The 6,679-nt window shown below is 38.1% G+C and overlaps 1 long non-coding RNA gene across 1 annotated transcript; it reads left to right on the forward strand.

Moving 5' to 3' along the window:
* Nucleotides 1-259: 259 nt before the first annotated feature.
* Nucleotides 260-3,529, forward strand: LOC122237678. Its single transcript, XR_006216277.1, has 3 exons — nucleotides 260-639; nucleotides 2,513-2,611; nucleotides 3,258-3,529. It is a non-coding gene; the product is annotated as an uncharacterized LOC122237678 (long non-coding RNA).
* Nucleotides 3,530-6,679: the final 3,150 nt, after the last annotated feature.

A 6,679-nucleotide genomic window follows, 5' to 3' on the forward strand; every position in this document is an offset into this window, starting at 1 on the left:
ATGATAAGTAAAATATATTTAGGTCCATCTCCTCATTCTTGGTAGTCATAACTTGAACACCTTTTTGATCTTGTTTTATACCTAGTAAATTCCATGTGGCATTTAAATCAACTTAATTTCTGTGACTTTACTAGGACATTGTTACCAGATTTTTGAAGGTCGCATATTGTGACACTGATTGCCTCATAAACAACTCAAGCCTGTGGGAGCAATAAGAGGGGCATCCTGGCACTCACCTTCACCCCCCCATCCCATTTTCTGAGCATGGAAAGCAAATACATCCTACTGCTTGTCACCCACTTTTTAAAGAAAAGCCACATCCTCCCTATAATTTAGCGTTCCTATTAAAGAAATTTTTCTCATGGTTGGATCCTTTAATTTTCAGAAGCAGTGTCATTATCACAGAAATACCAGTACTAGCCCTAGAATATACATTCAAAGCAATATTACTTGCATTGACCTATATTTAGCAAATGGCTCTCTCCACATTTTTAAAGTCAGGTGGATTCATGCTGCTACTGTAATCTGATTATAGGCTAAGACAAAATTTTAATTTATTTTAAATGGCATCAAATTCAAAATGCAAATCAATATCACTACGATAGGATCAAAATGCCTTTCGAACGCAGAGCAGACAAGGTAAGAATGATTTTCTTTGAGTATTATCTTTTAGGTATAAAATTAAGAACTAGATATTAAATCACAGAGACGAGCTGATCTTCTTAAGAAGCTCAATGAATATGAAAGCAAAATGAATGACATGAGAGGTATTAGACTTCAGCAAGCCTGAGCAAAGAGTGGGGCAGGCTGAGTGTGTGAGATAAACATCCCAGAGAAGATGGAAAAGGGGACAGTGACTGGGAGCTGCAGGAAAGATACCACTCTGGCAAAAGTAGACAGATAAAGTGTGATAAAGAGCTTTAAAAGGTAAAAACTCCCATCAAGTTTCAGATGGCAGATGTTACTGTATAGGAATCCAGGGTGGAATCATAGCATAAGATAGAAGAATATGCCTGATAGAAATAAATAATTACAGACGATAGAAAAGTCAAGAAAGGACTTTGTTAGTTAATACTTTATTTGAAAGCAACTGCATTAACAAGGCAATGATGAATATTCTAGGACAAACATAAAGGGCATTATTGAAATGGTAGATATCAGTCAGGAGAATTGGAAATGAGCTTTCTTTATTTAGGAACAAGAGTAGAATAACAAATGTGGAAGTGACATTTGGAGATACTAAAGATGTGACAATATGTTTTCGTATGTTACTATTTGCTGATGGACCTGACGATGCATCGCATCGCTGCAGAGGAACTTAGAGTGAATAATAGTTGACCATCTGGTTGCAAACTTTGACAGCCTTTGAGGATAGTAGTTCATAGGGAGTAAGGAGTAAAGAAAATAGAGTTTTACCAACTGTATCAAACTTATATGGGAGTAAAGGGGTTGCCTACTAATGAAGATAATTACCTCTTCTTGATAAGAGATGAAGGCACAAAGCTACAGCTGGATAATAAAAAATTCTTCTAGAGCAGAACAGCATAAAATTATATTCAATTCAGGTCCCATGCATTATTAACTCCCTCAAAATTACAGCATTGCTTTTAGTCTCTGGTGAGGCAGAAGCATGTAATGGAAAGACCACAGGCTTTGAAGTCAGATAAACATGGATTCAAAATCCAGCTCCATCATCTACAAGTGTGTGATTTGGAGCAAGTCTTTTAACCAATCCTCATTTTGAAAATGAAGACATAGCTACCTATCTCACAGAGTTGCGGATGATTGGAAAAAGAAGACTTGAATTCAATATTCCTTGAACAACTATCTGTTGAATGCTACCACCTGTGAAGTACTGTGCTAGTGTCAGATTACACAAAGGTGATTGAACACAGTCTAACACCTCCTCCCCCTATGTGGCTGATAGTCTTATAAGAGAGGTAGTCACTAATCAGGCAATAACAGAACTAATGTAAAAATAACTATCATGGGAGCAGCCAGGTGGCTCAGTCGGTTAATCATCTGACCCTTTAAATTTTTTTTTTGATGTTTATTTATTTTTGAGAGAGAAACAGAGACAGAGTGTGAGCAGAGGTGGGGTAGAGAGAGAGAGAGACATAGAATCTGAAACAGGCTCCAGGCTCTGAGCTGCCAGCACAGAGTCCCATGGGGGGCTCAAACTCACAAACTGCGAGATAATGACCTGAGTGGAAGTTGGACGCTTGACTGACTGAGCCACTCAGGTGCCCTAGCAGCTGACTCTTGATTTTGGCTCAGGTCGTGATCTCACGGTTCCTGAATTTGAGCCCTGAGTTGGGCTCCACACTGACAGTGTGGAGCCTGCTTGGGATTCTCTCACTTCCTCTCTCTCTCTATGCTTCCCCAGCTTGTGCGCATGTGCTCTCTCTCTCTCTCTCTCAAAATAAACAAATAAATTTAAAAAAGAAATAACTATCATAGTAAATGCTGCAACAGAAACAGAGCAGATAACGTGATTATTTACTGTGCTCAGAGACGTCATGGAAGCATCTGAAAAGTGACAATTGAGCTAATATTGGAAGGATGCAATGGAGTTGAATGATAGAAGAAAAGTAAAAGCAGAGCAACAAAGGTAAGCTTTGCATAAGATGACACTGGAGAGATAGGTTAAGATAGTATATGTTGGAAAGGTCAAAGTATGTGCATGGAGATAAATGAAAACGACCACTTTTCCCCTTGTATGCATTGCTGCTATAATCTGTGTCTAACCAACATGAAAACACTAAACATAACTTCTCTGTGTTCCTTAAAGTATCCCTAGCTATGTAGTAAGTGGTCATAAAAGCATTGTGAGCTACCTCTTGAGCATAGTAACACATAAAATGACAACCCTTGTACAACCTGTAATGGGATATAAAGGGGACAGTAGAAACAGGAGTGATCTCTGGGCAATGGGAAGGACCTGGGCCACTTACTTCTAGGTACCAGAAACAGCACAGCACTAGTCTCTGGACTAATTCTTTCCCTGAAGATGGTGATTCTCTCTCACGCTCATACTCCCCTGATACTTTCCCAGATTAAGATCCACTTTAACACTTGCTTTTGGCTTCTCATGTGAAGGAAAGGGCAGAGATTCTCTTAAATCTCTGGATAAGTTAATTACCCTAATTTATTCTATATGTCAGGAGAACCTAAGTTATGTTAAACTAGCAAAAACCTATAAAACATTTTAAGACAGCACACATTTATTCCTTGCTCATTTTTCATGACTTTCATAGGTAAGCCAGCGACTCTGCTCCACACTACCCTCTTTTGACGGGCAGGTTGAGGAAGCAACCACCATGTACGTAAATGTATGTCACAACCATACAGACCTCATTGGCTAAGTCAAATCACACGGCCACATCTGATTTCAAAGGAGCAGAGATGTGCAATTCTACAATGTTTCTGGAATGAGGAGAACCAAAATATTGATAAATAACCATATTGGCCACATAGATTTATTATCATTATGAATTCAAAGGACTAAAAATGAGTTTTTCATACTCACTTTCAGGGTTTCCTCTCCTCCTGTATTGTACTTTCTTTACCGTTTCCTTACTATTCCAGAACATTTATTAAACAACTTCTAGCTACTGCTGTTTATTTTCAATGACTCGCCTATAATATACATATCTTGTTCACCTTCTCTTGCCTTATAACTGTCTCTACACTGATACTCTCTGGAATTGATAGATAGCAGTCAAATAAACTTACTAATCAAAATGGCATGTTACATTGGTATAGAGAAGTATTTAAAAGTTACTTTGACAAATAATTTCTCATTTAATATCACAGCCAACTTGGAGGTTAATAGTGTCTTCATTCTATAGAGGAAGAAGTTGAAATTCAGATAAGCATAGTGACTAGCCAGGGTCAAGTGCTAATAAGTGAGAAAGTCCAGATTTGAATCTATGTCTAATAACAGAAAACACATTCTTTCCATTGCACTACATACCCTTAAATCTGACATCTACATTTCATTATTAAAATCTGTATATATATAAACCATTATTCTACAGATCACACAACAGAAAGCAAACAAAAGCTTAGGGGTTGATAAGTTACTGGTTGGTATGCATACTCCAGAGACTCTACTTCAAATTCATTAACTAAATGTAGGCACTCAGAGTCCCAGTGCATTAACCTCATCAGACATTGCAGATAATAACTGACCCCACCCAAATCACAGGATCCGGGAAGTATTGACATAAAATAATGGAGTCACATCTTCTAAGTAGTAAAGGGATTAAAATACAGTCAGAGATAAAAGAAGTAAAATACCCTTTCAAAATGTAAATTACTTCTTCCATAGCAACAATGATAATGTACTAATTCTAAGAGTCAAATAAATTATTCAAGGACACTGCCATTTAGTTTGTTTCTTGACTCCATAGGGAAAAAGTAATTATGTCTAGCCTAGCCAGGCCTATAACAGATGACTATAAGGGAACAAAAGTGAAGGTAATATCTTCAGAAATCTACCATGATATTTCATATTTTAGTGAAAAATGTCTTTGGAAGGACCTTAGATTCAATCAGTGCAATGTTCTCATTTTACATCTAAAGAAGTTGAGGCCCAGAGAGGTTAAGTACTTCTCTTGAGGTCACATAGTTTGAGGCAGTACTTAAAGGCAGAAGGCATAGTCCAACCATGAAAAGGCTGGCAAGAAAGCTACTAATTATTAACATGTTATTTGATGCTTTATTCACATTGTCTCACCTCATACTCAAATGAGCAAAAATGAAAAAGATATCATTTTCTCTTCTTTTATAAATATATTGGGAAGCTGAAGGTAAAATAACTAGCCTGCATTCACATAGAAAAAGGCAGAGAGCTGAGACCAGTGTTTTTTTTTTTTTTCTTCCAAAGATGGGTGCTTTCTCCCACACCAAAGGCCCTATGAGCATGTGCGCTCTCTGCTAGTGTGGCTATTCAAGTCTGGATGATGTTTTGCCAATGGTGCTATTTTAAGGGATTACCGCTTATTTTAAAAGATTTTTGACTAAAGTCTCTTCTAATGCTATCATTCTAGGATGTCTGATTGATGTGTCTGTACCTTCTTGAAGTGCTGTCTTATTTGAGGGGTTTGTTAGATAATTGAAATAATTCAGGGATCATTAAGATGATTGAAATTGTCTTCCTGGATTATTGTCCCAGGCCTTTAGAATGTCATCTGAATGCAAAGGACTTCTATAGAGAAGTTTCCTCAAGACTAAAGAAGGGATTGTATTCCAGATTTCCAATGGATCTCTTAGTTAGAAAAGAGTGGCTATTGTTCTGGAAAGTGGATAATCAAGTGTCCTGGAAGGAAAAGGACCTATTCCACTTGGCCACACTCACCATAACACACCATATCAATATGGTTGGGCCAGAAATAATACAGAGTAGGAGATAATGATACAACATTCAGGTGAATGATCCAACTACTCCTTTCTTAAGACTGCCTCTTGCCTCACTGTCCTCTTCCAAATACGCATTGGTTTTGTCTTTTCTGTCTTAAGCGATGTGTTGTTTGGTCTAGATTAGGAAGCAAGTGAAAGGGCAGAACCACCCAGGAAGTCCTGGTGATTGAAACAAAGAACAGCAATTTGCCTGACACATTAGGCCTGATGACACTTTTGATACAGTATCCAGACATCACTGCATTTTCTGGAGAGGTCTTCTCAACATGCGAGAGAAACTACAAGCTACCACCCCACACCCACAACCTAAACATCACCTCCACTTGGAGAGCTTCCAACTAAGGGATTAGAAGAATGAGGGATTCATCTTGGGCATACCTTCTGAATGAAAACTTATTTACAGCATTCTAGATCTCATTCAAACACATTCTGAGATAAATAATGCTAAAAGCAAATGTAGCTATCCAAAGAAATGGTTGTTCTCAAGAGCAGACTTAATGCTAAGGTTGCCTACATAGGTTAGCATTTCACTGTCAAGAAGAGACAAGATTCAATCTATGGCTAACAAAGACGTCATTGTCTCTTTCCCTTCCCAACATTTTCCATTCCTTGGGACTGATGCCCAATCAGAACCCAGTTCAGATCTCTCAAATGCATTCTTGGAAGGGAAGACAGAAAGTCCATCAGGGCCTGGCACTTTGTCACTGCTTGCAATTAACTAGGAAGAAAAAGACTAGGGAAGGGTGGTAAGTCAGGCAGATAACCAGAGACCAATTAAAATAAGCAAGAACTGGGGCGCCTGGGTGGCTCAGTTGGTTAAGCGGCCGACTTCAACTCAGGTCACTATTTCCTGGTCCGTGAGTTCGAGCCCCGCGTTGGGCTCTGGGCTGATGGCTCAGAGCCTGGAGCCTGCTTCCGATTCTGTGTCTCCCTCTCTCTCTGCCCCTCCCCCGTTCATGCTCTGTCTCTCTCTGTCTCAAAAATAAATAAAACGTTAAAAAAAAAATTTTTTTTTAAATTAAAAAAAAAAAAAATAAGCAAGAACTACCTGGACCCTCCCAAGAGTTTCAAATAAAGATTCCACTGGACTCAACTAAGCTACACAATCCATATTAAATATGTGAAACAGTGAAAAAGGTTTTAAAACTTAGTGATTTTTTAAAATTAATTAGACATTTGATGGGCTCAAAACATAGTAATCTTACATCTGTACAATACTTTATAATATTCAAAGATTTTTCATTCCTTCTTTGAA

This window comes from Panthera tigris, chromosome B1 (assembly GCF_018350195.1).
Source record: "Panthera tigris isolate Pti1 chromosome B1, P.tigris_Pti1_mat1.1, whole genome shotgun sequence".
Classification (NCBI taxonomy): domain Eukaryota; kingdom Metazoa; phylum Chordata; class Mammalia; order Carnivora; family Felidae; genus Panthera; species Panthera tigris.